This window comes from Apium graveolens, chromosome 4 (assembly GCF_009905375.1).
Source record: "Apium graveolens cultivar Ventura chromosome 4, ASM990537v1, whole genome shotgun sequence".
Taxonomy (NCBI): domain Eukaryota; kingdom Viridiplantae; phylum Streptophyta; class Magnoliopsida; order Apiales; family Apiaceae; genus Apium; species Apium graveolens.
In genome coordinates this window covers 92,886,024-92,898,369 of record NC_133650.1, presented here as the reverse complement: position 1 = coordinate 92,898,369, position 12,346 = coordinate 92,886,024, and positions in this window count along the sequence as shown.

The following is a 12,346-nucleotide window of genomic DNA, read 5'->3' as shown; positions in this document are numbered from 1 at the left end:
AAAAAGGAATTATGATCAAGGAAAAGTAAAATTCTGAAACTTCAAAGTTCAAGACTAGATCACAGACTAAGAGTGATCCCAAAGACAAAGGGAACGGAAAAGTTGATGAACCAACCAAGTCACTGGACTTGAAAACTTCTCAAGATCTGATGAAACCAGTGTGTAAAATGGTTCAAGTAACTGATGATAATCTTGTTGAAGATGAAACTGTTCAAATTCTGAAAAGAAGAAAGATAAATGAAGATTCTAAAACAACCTCTGACACTGCTCAAGTTGTTGTTCAGAATAAAGGACAGGAAGGTACAAAAGAAACATCAAAGTCTGATCAAGCTATCAAGACATCAACTACTGACAATGCTCAAGTTGATTTGGGTAAAATGATAATTGCTGATAAGAAGAAGCTGTTATGGAAGAAAGCTACTCCAGTTGAACCAAAATCCAATCTCGTGATTAATCAACTCGCTACATTTGGGTTGAGAGCCAAGCAACCTAGAGATAGAGCTGGATTAGGTTCTGACGAAGAGAAGATTCAAGCAGGAGTAGAGGTTACTCTAAGAGATCTTTTCATGTTGACAGACAAACCATATGAACAAATCAAATAAAGGCACCTTGACAAGGTGTTGTCTGCTCAAATTGTGATAGATGCTCATGACAAAGACAATCTAAAAGAGAAATTGATCTTATTTCTCAATGATGGAAGGACTTATAGATTAGCTGATACTGATGTACTAAAGAAGTCTATCAGAGAACTTCAACATATTCACTATCTTCTGGAAGTAAAATCTGATGTTACAAGAAGATGGTCAGAATACATTTTAAAGGCTATAAGAGATCTATTCAGAATCTCTGGTACAAAGACTCCTCATTACAGTCCAATGATTACCGAAGGTGATGGAAGAGAAATTCCTATGCTGAAGAATTCTTCTAAGGTGGAAGTTATTCTGAAAGGAAGATGCTTATGTTATAATGAAAACTCTTCACATCCTAAGGTTATCAGACTTGGTGATGGACTTGAAAGAACATCCATTCAAGCTCTCAGAACATCCATTTATCAAATTGGTGATAGTAAAGAAGAAGAACTAATGCAGGTCAAAGCACAGTTAGCTGAAGTCCTGAAGAAAGCTGAAGATAATCTGATAAATGATTTTGTTAAGAATCATTATGGATTCAGATTGATTCAGTGATGTTGGTAAAGCTGGATGTTTTGTAAGTTGTAGTTAATAGTCTTATTAAACTCTTATTGCATTTGAACTTAAATGTTTTTGACATCATCAAATCTATTAACTTGTATATTCTTGCATAATTTACAAGTGGGGGGAGATTGTTGGATATATTTGAGATGTCATGTCTAATATGTTTCATGTTTAATTTTCAGATCTTAACTAACAGGAAATATCAGTTCTTACTGGAATCAGGACTTACTAGAAGTCAGGACTTAAGGATATCAGTACTTAGATTATCAGAAGATAATATCAGAAGATGGATATCAGAACTTAAGTATCGGAGGACTAACAGTTAAGGAAGGAAGCTGATTTACAGGAAAGAAGATCGAGACTAATACAAAAAGAAGATATGCATGGAAAGAGTTAGAGGACTAGAAGAATTATATAAGATATCTGATTGATATATTTTAGGAGACAGAATTATATTCCATATCAATTAGAAGTTATCTTGTAACTGTGTGTCTATATAAACACAGACATAGGTTTACTCTATAAGAGTTATGATCATCGAGAAGATCATACAATTGTAACCTAGCAGCTCTCGTGATATTTGTTCATCATTGAGAGAGAACAGTTCTATTATAACAGAGTTTATTATATCGAATACATCTGTTTTCTGTTACTTGTGCTTTAAATCGATTTGATTGTATTCTACATTGTATTCAACCCCCTTCTACAGTGTTGTGTGACCTAATAACACAACAGACATGTAGAATCTCACATTGGGTCTGTCCAGCACCATGTACATATATATCTGCCTGTGTTTTTTACTTTAGTATCACTATACCTATGATCAATGAAATGTGATAATCAGTCAACAAACACGTCAGTCTTAATGCATTATTATTGTCCCTTAATAATAATACTTGACTAGGGACCTTTAGGAATATTGATACTATTTTCATAATCTCATTTCTAAGTAACGTACTTAGAGATATAGAATTACATATCATATTCCAAGAATATTTATCAATCTAACATTTATATCGCACTAAATTAAGAATTAATAAACTATAAAGGGAATAATTGATAGAACATAAACATTAATAATCCTAATGTCTTAAACTAAAACATAATAGTGTTGTCTCTAGGGCACAAACACTAACAATCTCCTACTTGCACTAGAGTCAATCACCTATGTATCTAATACTCATGGAACTAGTATGACCATCGTACTTCTGCTACGACAAAGCCTTAGTCAGTGGGTCTGCAACACTATCATTACTATGCACTTTACATTTATATCTCCTTAATCATTAATCTCATTAATAAGGCGATATTGCCTAAGGACATGCCTAAATAGTCTCCATGGCTGTTTCAAAAAAATATCAATATATTCGGCTTCCATAGAATCATCGATGTTCTTGCTGTGAACTATTCAAGCTAACATCAATTATATTTAGACAAAATAGACATAAAATCGTAATCATCCTTGTCTGTCCAAAAATTAGGTTCAGAAACTAGTATCATTGTAACCCTTTACAACCAGTTCCCTTTCTTCTCCATACACCAAAAATAAATTTTTAGTCTTCTTTAAGTACTTAAGAATATTCTTGAAAAGTATCCAGCGACTCTCATCTGGATTAGAATGGTATCTGATCGGTATGCTCAAAGCATACGAAACATCAGGATAAATACATATCATTGTACATATTATAGATCCAATTGCTGACGCATCTGGAACTTTCTCAAATGGCCCTTATCATCTAATGAGGGGAAATTATCTTTTGAGATCACTATCCCATGAGACATCAAAACATATCCTTTCTTTGTCTCTTGCATCATAAAACAATGTAATACTTTATCAATGTATGTACTCCGACTAGGTCGATTAATCTCTTTAATCTATCTCTATAGATCTTGTTGGATATATTTGAGATGTCATGTCTAATATATTTCCTGTTTAGTTTTCAGATCTTAACTAACAGGAAATATCAGTTCTTACTGGAATCAGGACTTACTGGAAGTCAGGACTTAAGGATATCAGGACTTAAGGATATCAGGACTTAGATTATCAGAAGATAATATCAGAAGATGGATTTCAGAACTTAAGTACTGGAGGACTAACAGTTAAGGAAGGAAGCTGATTTACAGGAAAGAAGATCGAGACTAATACAAAAAGAAGATATGCATGGAAAGAGTTAGAGGACTAGAAGAATTGTATAAGATATCTGATTAATATATTTTAGGAGACATAATTATATTCCATATCAATTAGAAGTTATCTTGTAACTGTGTGTCTATATAAACACAAACATAGGTTTACTCTATAAGAGTTACGATCATCGAGAAGATCATACAATTATAACCTAGCAGCTCTCGTGATATTTGTTCATCACTGAGGGAGAACAGTTCTATTATAACAGAGTTTATTATCTCGAATACATCTGTTTTCTGTTACTTGTGCTTTAAATCGATTTGATTATATTCTACACTATATGCAACCCCCTTCTATAGTGTTGTGTGACCTAACAAGTGGTATCAGAGCCTATCTGTTAATACACATACAGTAAAGATCCAAAACAATCATGTCTGAAGAAGCAGAAAATCCAACCAAGCCCGCCAAAACTGAAGAAACTCCAAAACTCAAACCCACATTCGATATGAGACTATCAGGATTCCCATGCTGAGACCTTCCGAGTATCCCATATAGAAAGTGAAGATGGCTATGTTTCTGGAAGCTACAGATCCAGAATATCTTGACAGAATTAATGAAGGACCGCATAAGCCAACCAAGCTCTCTGTTGTAGTTGCAGATCAGCCAGCAAAGACCATACCAAAGGAGAAAAATGAATACACAGCTGAAGATATCTCATATATTTCCAAGGATGCAAAGGTAAGGCATTTGCTGCATAGTGCCATTGATAATGTCATGTCAAATAGGGTAATTCAATGCAAGACTGCAAAGGAGATATAGGATGCTTTGGAGACAAGGTGTCAGGGAACTGATGCAATCAAGAAAAACAGGAGGACTATACTCACTCAAGAGTATGAGCACTTTGACTCAAAAAGTGATGAGTCATTAACTGACTTATATGACAGATTTGTCAAACTCTTGAATGATCTGTCACTGGTGGGCAAGGAATATGACATTGAAGATTCAAATCTAAAATTCCTTTTAGCTCTTCTTGAAAGTTGGGATTTGAAAGCTACTATTATAAGAGATAACTATGCTCTTGATGAAACTACTCTTGATGAAATTTATGGAATGCTCAAGACTTATGAACTTGAGATGGATCAAAGAAGCAAGAGACATGGGAGAAAGTCAAGGACAGTTGCTCTTAATGCTGAGGAGGAATCCCCCAAAGTGGTTGTCTCAAAGAAAGGAAAAGGAAAGGCTCTCATCATAAAGTCTGATTCAGAATCATCAAGTTCTGATGATGATGATTCAGAAACTGAAAGTCTACCTGAAGTAGATGCTGATGAAGAGATGATGAAGCTGTGTGCTCTTATGGTGAAGGGTATTACAAAGATAGCCTACAGGAAATTCAGAAGGGGAAAGAAGTTTTCCAGGAAAGGTAGAAGTTCTGATAAGAAGGGCTTCAGAAAATCTGAAGGCAAAGGAGGAAAGTCTGACAGAGGAGATTAATCAAATGTCAAATGCTACAACTGTGGTGAGAAAGGGCACATTTCTCCTGACTGCAAGAAAGGAAAGAGTGACAAAGGCAAGGCTCTTGTCACAAAGAAGAAAAGATGGACAGACACTTCATATTCTGAAGATGAGGAGAACTATGCCTTAATGGCAAATACTGATAGCAGTTCTGATGCTGCTGAGTTAAAGGTACCTCAAACAACTTATGCCTTTCATACTAATGATATTACTGAGTTGAGATTATATCTTCAACCCATGTTTATTAGCTATAGAGATCAAACTTTAACATGTGAAAGATTAACTTCTAAAAATCTTGCTTTTAAAAAGAGGAATGATTATTTAGAAAAAGAGTTAGTTATGTTCCATCAAACTCAGAAGGATAGAGATGATGCTTTATATGTCAGAGATGAAGTGCTAAAAATGAATAAATCTCTAAAAACTGAGTTAGAAAAGGAGAGAGAGATTATCAGGTCTTGGACTAACTCTGGCAGAACAACTCAGGAGATACTAAGTAGTGGGAACTGGAAAGAGGGCTTAGGTTATGGAGATGAGAAAAGTGAAAAAGGAACTGAACAAGTTAAGCCAATTATTGTTAAACAGACTACTAAGCCAAAGGTAAATCCTGTTAAATTTGTAGCTAAAACTGTAAAGTCGGATTCTGAAAAGATGAAAGATATTGAGATAGAAGTGATAGCAGAGTCAACTTCTGACAAATTAGAACATGATAAACTAACTGAAGTTAACATAGGCTTAATGACTAAGAAGCAGCTTAAACATAAGCTGAAAGAGATTACCAGTGTAAACAAGGTGAATGTAGTTAGGAAAAATAGGAATGGAAAGGAAGGTGTGAATAAAAGCAACAATTATATGCCTGTTCCTAATGCTCCTAGACAGAAATGCTATAAATGTGGAAACTCTAACCATCTGGCTTCTTTTTGCAGGAAGAATAAGAATATAAACTCCTTACCTTCTAAGTCAGGAGTTAAGAGCCAGTATGTTAGGTTTAAGCCACAAAATCCTTGTTTTCATTGTGGTAGTATATGGCATTCCATTTATACTTGTAAGGAATATCATAGTTTGTGCTATGATTATTATCAGATAAAACCTTCTTTGAAGAAAGTTGCTTTAATTCCTTCTAGTGTAAAGTATGATGCAAAGTCTGATACTGTTAATACTGATAAAAAAAATGTTAGCATAAACTCTGATGTTAAATCCGCTGCAAATGTTAACAAACTTAAAAAGGCCAAAGGATCCAAGCAAGTATGGGTCCTTAAAACAAACCATTAGTGGTCTTTGTGATTGCAGGGCAACATGAAAAACATCCTAGTTATGGATAGTGGATGTTCAGGACATATGACTGGAAATAAAGCCCTGCTATCAGATTTTGTGGAGAAAGCTGGCCCAGGAGTTTCTTATGGAGATGGCAACATTGGAAAAACTCTGGGATATGGCAAGATCAATCTTGGGAATGTCATCATTGAATCAGTAGCTCTTGTCTCAGGACTTAAACACAATCTGTTGAGTATAAGTCAAATCTATGACAGAGGTTATCATGTGGATTTCTTTGAAGAATACTGTGAAGTTATAAGTAATTCTACAGGCAAAGCGGTTCTGAAAGGTTACAGGCATGGTAACATTTATGAAGCCAGACTTTCAACAAGTATTGATGGTTCTACAATATGTCTGTTGAGTAGAGCATCAAATGAAGAAAGCTAGAATTGGCATAAGAAACTCTCTCATTTAAATTTCAACAATATAAATGAGCTTGTAAAGAAAGATCTTGTGAGATGACTGCCAAATACAGTATTTGCTCCTGATGGCCTTTGTGATTCATGACAGGAGGCAAAACAAAGAAAATCTTCTTTTAAGAGCAAAACTGAGTCATCAATTCTTGAGCCTTATCACCTACTGCATGTTGATCTATTTGGTCCAGTCAATGTCATGTCTATTGCAAAGAAGAAATATGCTATGGTTGTGACGCCCTCAATCTCGGGGTTAGGAAATGAGGACTCACACTCCTCTATTATAATAATAAAATATGCATAAACCCCGATTAGCTACTAACAGGATCAACAGGATAAAGTATGAGACAAGATTACAACTACCAATCAAAGAATATAACTTACAAACCCAAAATATTATTAAATGATCAATATCGATTCCGGCTGGGAACCGAAAGACAACCCATTGTATCTTTAACCACCACTTTCTAGGCGCGAGCTCACTCATAACCTGTACTACCTGCTCTGGAAACTGGAAGCCCTCAACACAATAGGGACCACCAGGTACGCTCTTACGAGCAGTGCGGCTAAGTCTGGCCATCTTCTTGCTTAACTTCCATGGTTAGATTAAGACAAAACAATGAGTATAAAACTCAGCAAGTAACTATATAGCAGTTCTACAATAACAATTCTCAATATACTTTGAACAAACTAGGGCATTCTATTTTAGCTAATCTAGGTGGCAGATTTCCATATATTCATTTTTGATTTTTTTGGGATAAGGAAAGGTATCCGAATAATAGTTGGGCTTTCAAGAATCAAGGCTCGAAACATGATGAAAGCCGACATTCAACACAAATCATTATAGGATCAAAATAGATCTTACGGTAGAGGAAAGCAACAGTATTTCAAGATATAGAATCATTCATATGATCAACAATTTCAGGAATCAGGGTTCTGAGCCTTAAGCTCCACAATAACATAATCAGCTCTTTTCAAAACAGTATAAAACATTTTCATTTCCAGAAATCAATTTACTGAATAAAAGTTTCAGTTCCCTTTTTAAATAGTCATTTAGAACCCTTGATTGGATCACTTATCTTTCCATTTCATTATATACGGGTGATCAGCCCGTATCGACCTCCATTCCGGTCTTTAAGGTACCATTCGGCATAATTTCAGCCTTAAATTGGACTAGTCCCACTAGCCTCTTACCATGACTGGACTAGTCCCACTAGCCTCTTACGTCTCAATCCAATCCATCAGAAATTCATTTGGAAAACCTTGAGTTGGAAAACAATAGGTTTTCTAAAATTCATTTTATCATTACCAAGCCTTTGAAATCATTCGGACTCTTTCAAGTCGAAACTCATTCTTAATTCAGATTTTAAAGAAACAAAGTTCAGGGAGTGAATCAAAGATACGCAAGGAACAATCCTCAAGAATTCTGTATCAAGGATAATAAGGCATTAAATTTGAAGGATCAGTAATAACTTAGGGATCATTAGTGCGATCAAGAGAAACAGGGTATCATTAACAGAGTTATCCAAGATAATTAAAGGTTCAATATGACCATGGCATTATAGCAAACTTGAACAGAAAGGCAGATTATCAAAGGGTGAAATCAATAGGATTATCAATAACAGGTTATCAAGAACAAAGGGTACTTCAAATCAGTATCAGGGTTTCATAAAGCAAGGGTTTTATACTTTAACAGTTCAATACTCTACATGGTATGAACAACATTTCCTTTATAATCATTTACACAAGTAATCAGAGTTACTTGCCTGAAATTGCTTTCATGAGGGTTGAACTACTGCCACCTAGTATACTTTTCCCTTTCCTAGACCGAATGCTCTCACGCTCCGAATCTACAATAAAAACCAAAACCTTAATTAGATTCCCAACTCCCGTTCCCGAAACGATCTCTCTATACGATAACTCGATTATATCTTTAACTCGAGCATACGAATATAGCTTATACAGATAAGCACACAGCACATAGCACATAACACATAGCATAATCATTTCTCGTAGTTTTCATATCCTTATATACCTAGCAATCAAAGCGTACTCGCTTGACCTAGGCTATTTCTCAAATCACACTAACACCACTCTTTTACGAGTACTAGACCCATTCACAACCAAACATTTACGTGCATACTATCACTTATATCAATCGACTTAATTCCCTTTTCTTTTATTCCTTAATTCGAACCAATCAAGCAAAATCAAAGATTTTCACATATAACACTCAATCATTCTTTCAATTATCAAAATCAAGTTTTGACCTTTATTTCTTATGGCCTATTCGTAGATCAGATTGTTTACCTTAAGAAACTTTACGATTATGTTTGTCAAAAGGAGATCCTAGCTTTAAACGAATACCACGTATCCCGCCTTAACGATTTACGCCGTACATGTATCCACACGAAAGCTGGTACGGAGGAGGCGTGTACTAGCACCAAGAACCGACCTGTTTCCCCTCTCTCACTCTCTCACCTTTATCTGCTAGGGTTTTATGTTTTATCTAATAAAAACGTAACCCTAATTTTAGCCTTAAGGATGTTTATATAGAGAGGCCAAAAATAGTCCTAACCCTAATCCACGTTAGAGTTTATTAAAATATGAAAATCCATTTATTTAATAAATAAGTTTAACTCAATTACTAAATAACAACTGAATTTCGGATTTAATATTAAAATTCGAAATTCATTTATCTCATTAATTAAGTCCAACTTAATTAATAATAAATAATTCAAATTTCCTTTTTTTAATTCAAATCCGAATTTGAATTAAATATTCCTCCATGATTTCTTTGTGCGACCCTATAGGTTATTATTACGTTGGCAATAATTTAAATATCTCATATTTAAATTATAAACAATGAGTGGCATCTAGTAATACATCATTGTTACCCAAGTAATAATAATTAAATCAGTGATCGATTAAACCTTTCGTAAATAATGTACAATGTAATATAATCTCTTTAACCAAATATTATAGATTAAACTAGAGGCATGTAATGTGTCATCCTCATCATAGTTTAATCCAAGTTTCCTTGATCAATGAGTAGACTATCATATCAAATCAACATTTGAGCGTGACCACGCATTTCATAGTTTAGCTCACACAAGAGGCCAATAATATCACTCCTAAAATAGGAGGGTTAAATCTCATTTAGATCATTCATATTTCTCATACGATTCATAATATACCCAATGTCCATTTTTATCATTACCCGATCAAGGATAACTTTTAATGGAATCAATGTATATTAATTCTCGTATAGAAATATAATGACTTCAGGTCTAAGGACCATAACATCACTATCACTGTGAGAATTACTTATGACACAACAGACATGTAGAATCTCACATTGGGTATGTCCAGCACTATGTACATATATACATGCATGTGTTTTTTACTTTAGTATCACTATACCTATGTTCAATGAGATGTGATCATCAGTCAACAAACACGCCAGTCTTAATGCATTATTATTGTCCCTTAATAATAATACTCGACTAGGGACCTTTAGGAATATTGATACTATTCTCATAATCTCATTTCTAAGTCACGTACTTAGAGATATAAAATTGCATATCATATTTCAAGGACATTTATTAATCTAACATTTATATCGCAGTAAATTAAGAATTAATAAACTGTAAAGGGAATAATCGATTGAACATAAACATTAATAATCCTAATGTATGAAACTAAAATATCATAGTGTTGTCTCTAGGGCACAAACACTGACACAATGAGGCTGGAGAACATAGTCTAGGTGATATGTTTTACAATAGGCCTTGCTCAGAATTGGAATCAGTTTTATTCCCTCTTGTGTCTGATTCTGATGTAGTGAAAATGTGTGATCATGTTGACACAAGTGGAGTTATGTATGTTTACAGTGATAGTAAACTCACAGAGAGGCAAAAGAGTGTTAATAAAGTTGTCACTGCAAACCGGTTAAATTTTGATTACCTGGATCCTAAGACTTCAAAATTTGAAAAAGAACAACTGAAACAACTAATGAAGTTGGAGGAAATTAATGTAGAACAGTTAGAAGACATGGTTGAGAAGGAAAAATAAAAGAATGAAAAAGTTGGAAATGTGCATGATGAAGAAAATGAAGAGCATAGTGAGATGGGGAACTTCCATGTTGATAGTCCTGATGTGAATAGTACTGATGATGATGTTCATGCTCTTAAGAAAAAAAGACTGAAAGCCAGGGAAAAAGTACTTAATCGCACGTGATTTAAGTTATATATCTATACTATACTATAATAACTGGAATGGGGGTATAATTTGTTTCAACTGTTATCCCCCAATTTTGGTTATTAAAAAAATAAATAAATAGTGTAATATATCCGTCAAACTACTAATTATTAAACTACTACACACATAATCTACTTATTCTACTAAACTTCCTATTATTAAAAAAAATTAGTAGAGTAAAGTTTTATGGAGACTACTTTTTGATCGGAGACCTTGGAGACCACATATGTTCTGCAATCAAAACACTATAAAATATATTATTTTGTGATGTACATTTTACGAGTATCACTAATTCATTAAAATTTTTGAAGATCATTTAAGTTTAATAAGTAGAATGTGTATGTTCTGTAAACTGAACAAATGTTCTGCAAATTTAACATGTTTTGCAGAGTAAAATATTTTTGTAATGTTCTACATGCAGTACATATATGATATTCAAGTTTTTGAATAAAATAAGGATTTTTGTATGGCGTTATTCACAAAATAATATGTTTTGCAATATTTTTATGCAATGTTTAACTTGCAGAACACAAGTGGTTTCCAAAGTCTCCAAAAAAAGTGGTCTCCATAGAACTTAACCCATAATTAGTATTATATATCCGTTAAACTACTAAATTGTTAAACTACTAGATTTGATATACTTATCCTACTAAATTATAACCACATTTTATCCTATTATTTTTATTATAAATTTATAATTATTATATATTTATATAAATATTTTAAAATTATAATATGACGGACAGATTAAAATTTTAAATATTAACGGAAACTCGTGCAATCCACGGGATTTAAGCTAATATACTATAATAACCGGAATGGGGTATAATTTGGTATGACTTTTTTGTTTGGTTTAGTTATCCTCATTTATGATAGTCGGATCTTTTAATCAAGTGATAATGACCGTTAGATTCAAATATAAAAAAAGATATACACTACTCAAGCTCCCAGATTCAAAACCCGCCAATAACAAATATTTTGATTATTATTTATACATTACTAAACCTCCTAGGTTCGAACCCCGCCAACAACAAATATTTATATTATTATTTATACACTACAGAAGATTCAGGTTCGAATCCCGCCAATACCAAATGACTATATTATTATTGATAAATACACTAATACGCTAATTATCCAAAAAAATATTTATTAAAATTTTAAATAATATAAAAATATTAATGAATACCCGTGCATGGCACAAGACATTACGTATACACAGTGGACACAGCTTGGATTACTGTCATAGGCTCTTTGGCCCTTGTACAACAAAATCACTAGCCAAGTCAACGGAACAGCAGAGCAGCCAAGCATTCCATTATTTAAACGGTTTCTGATTTTTTTTGCAATATTTGGCATTTTTTTTCTTAGATTCGATTTTAAATCCCGGTTTCTAGTTATAACCAAAATATTTAGGGGTTGTTTGGTTATTCAAGTGATATGGAGTTGAAATGAGGAATCGGGTCAAGGTGGTACATTGTTGAGCTATCATTCTTGATATAACGTGTTTGGTTAAGTGGTGGAATGAA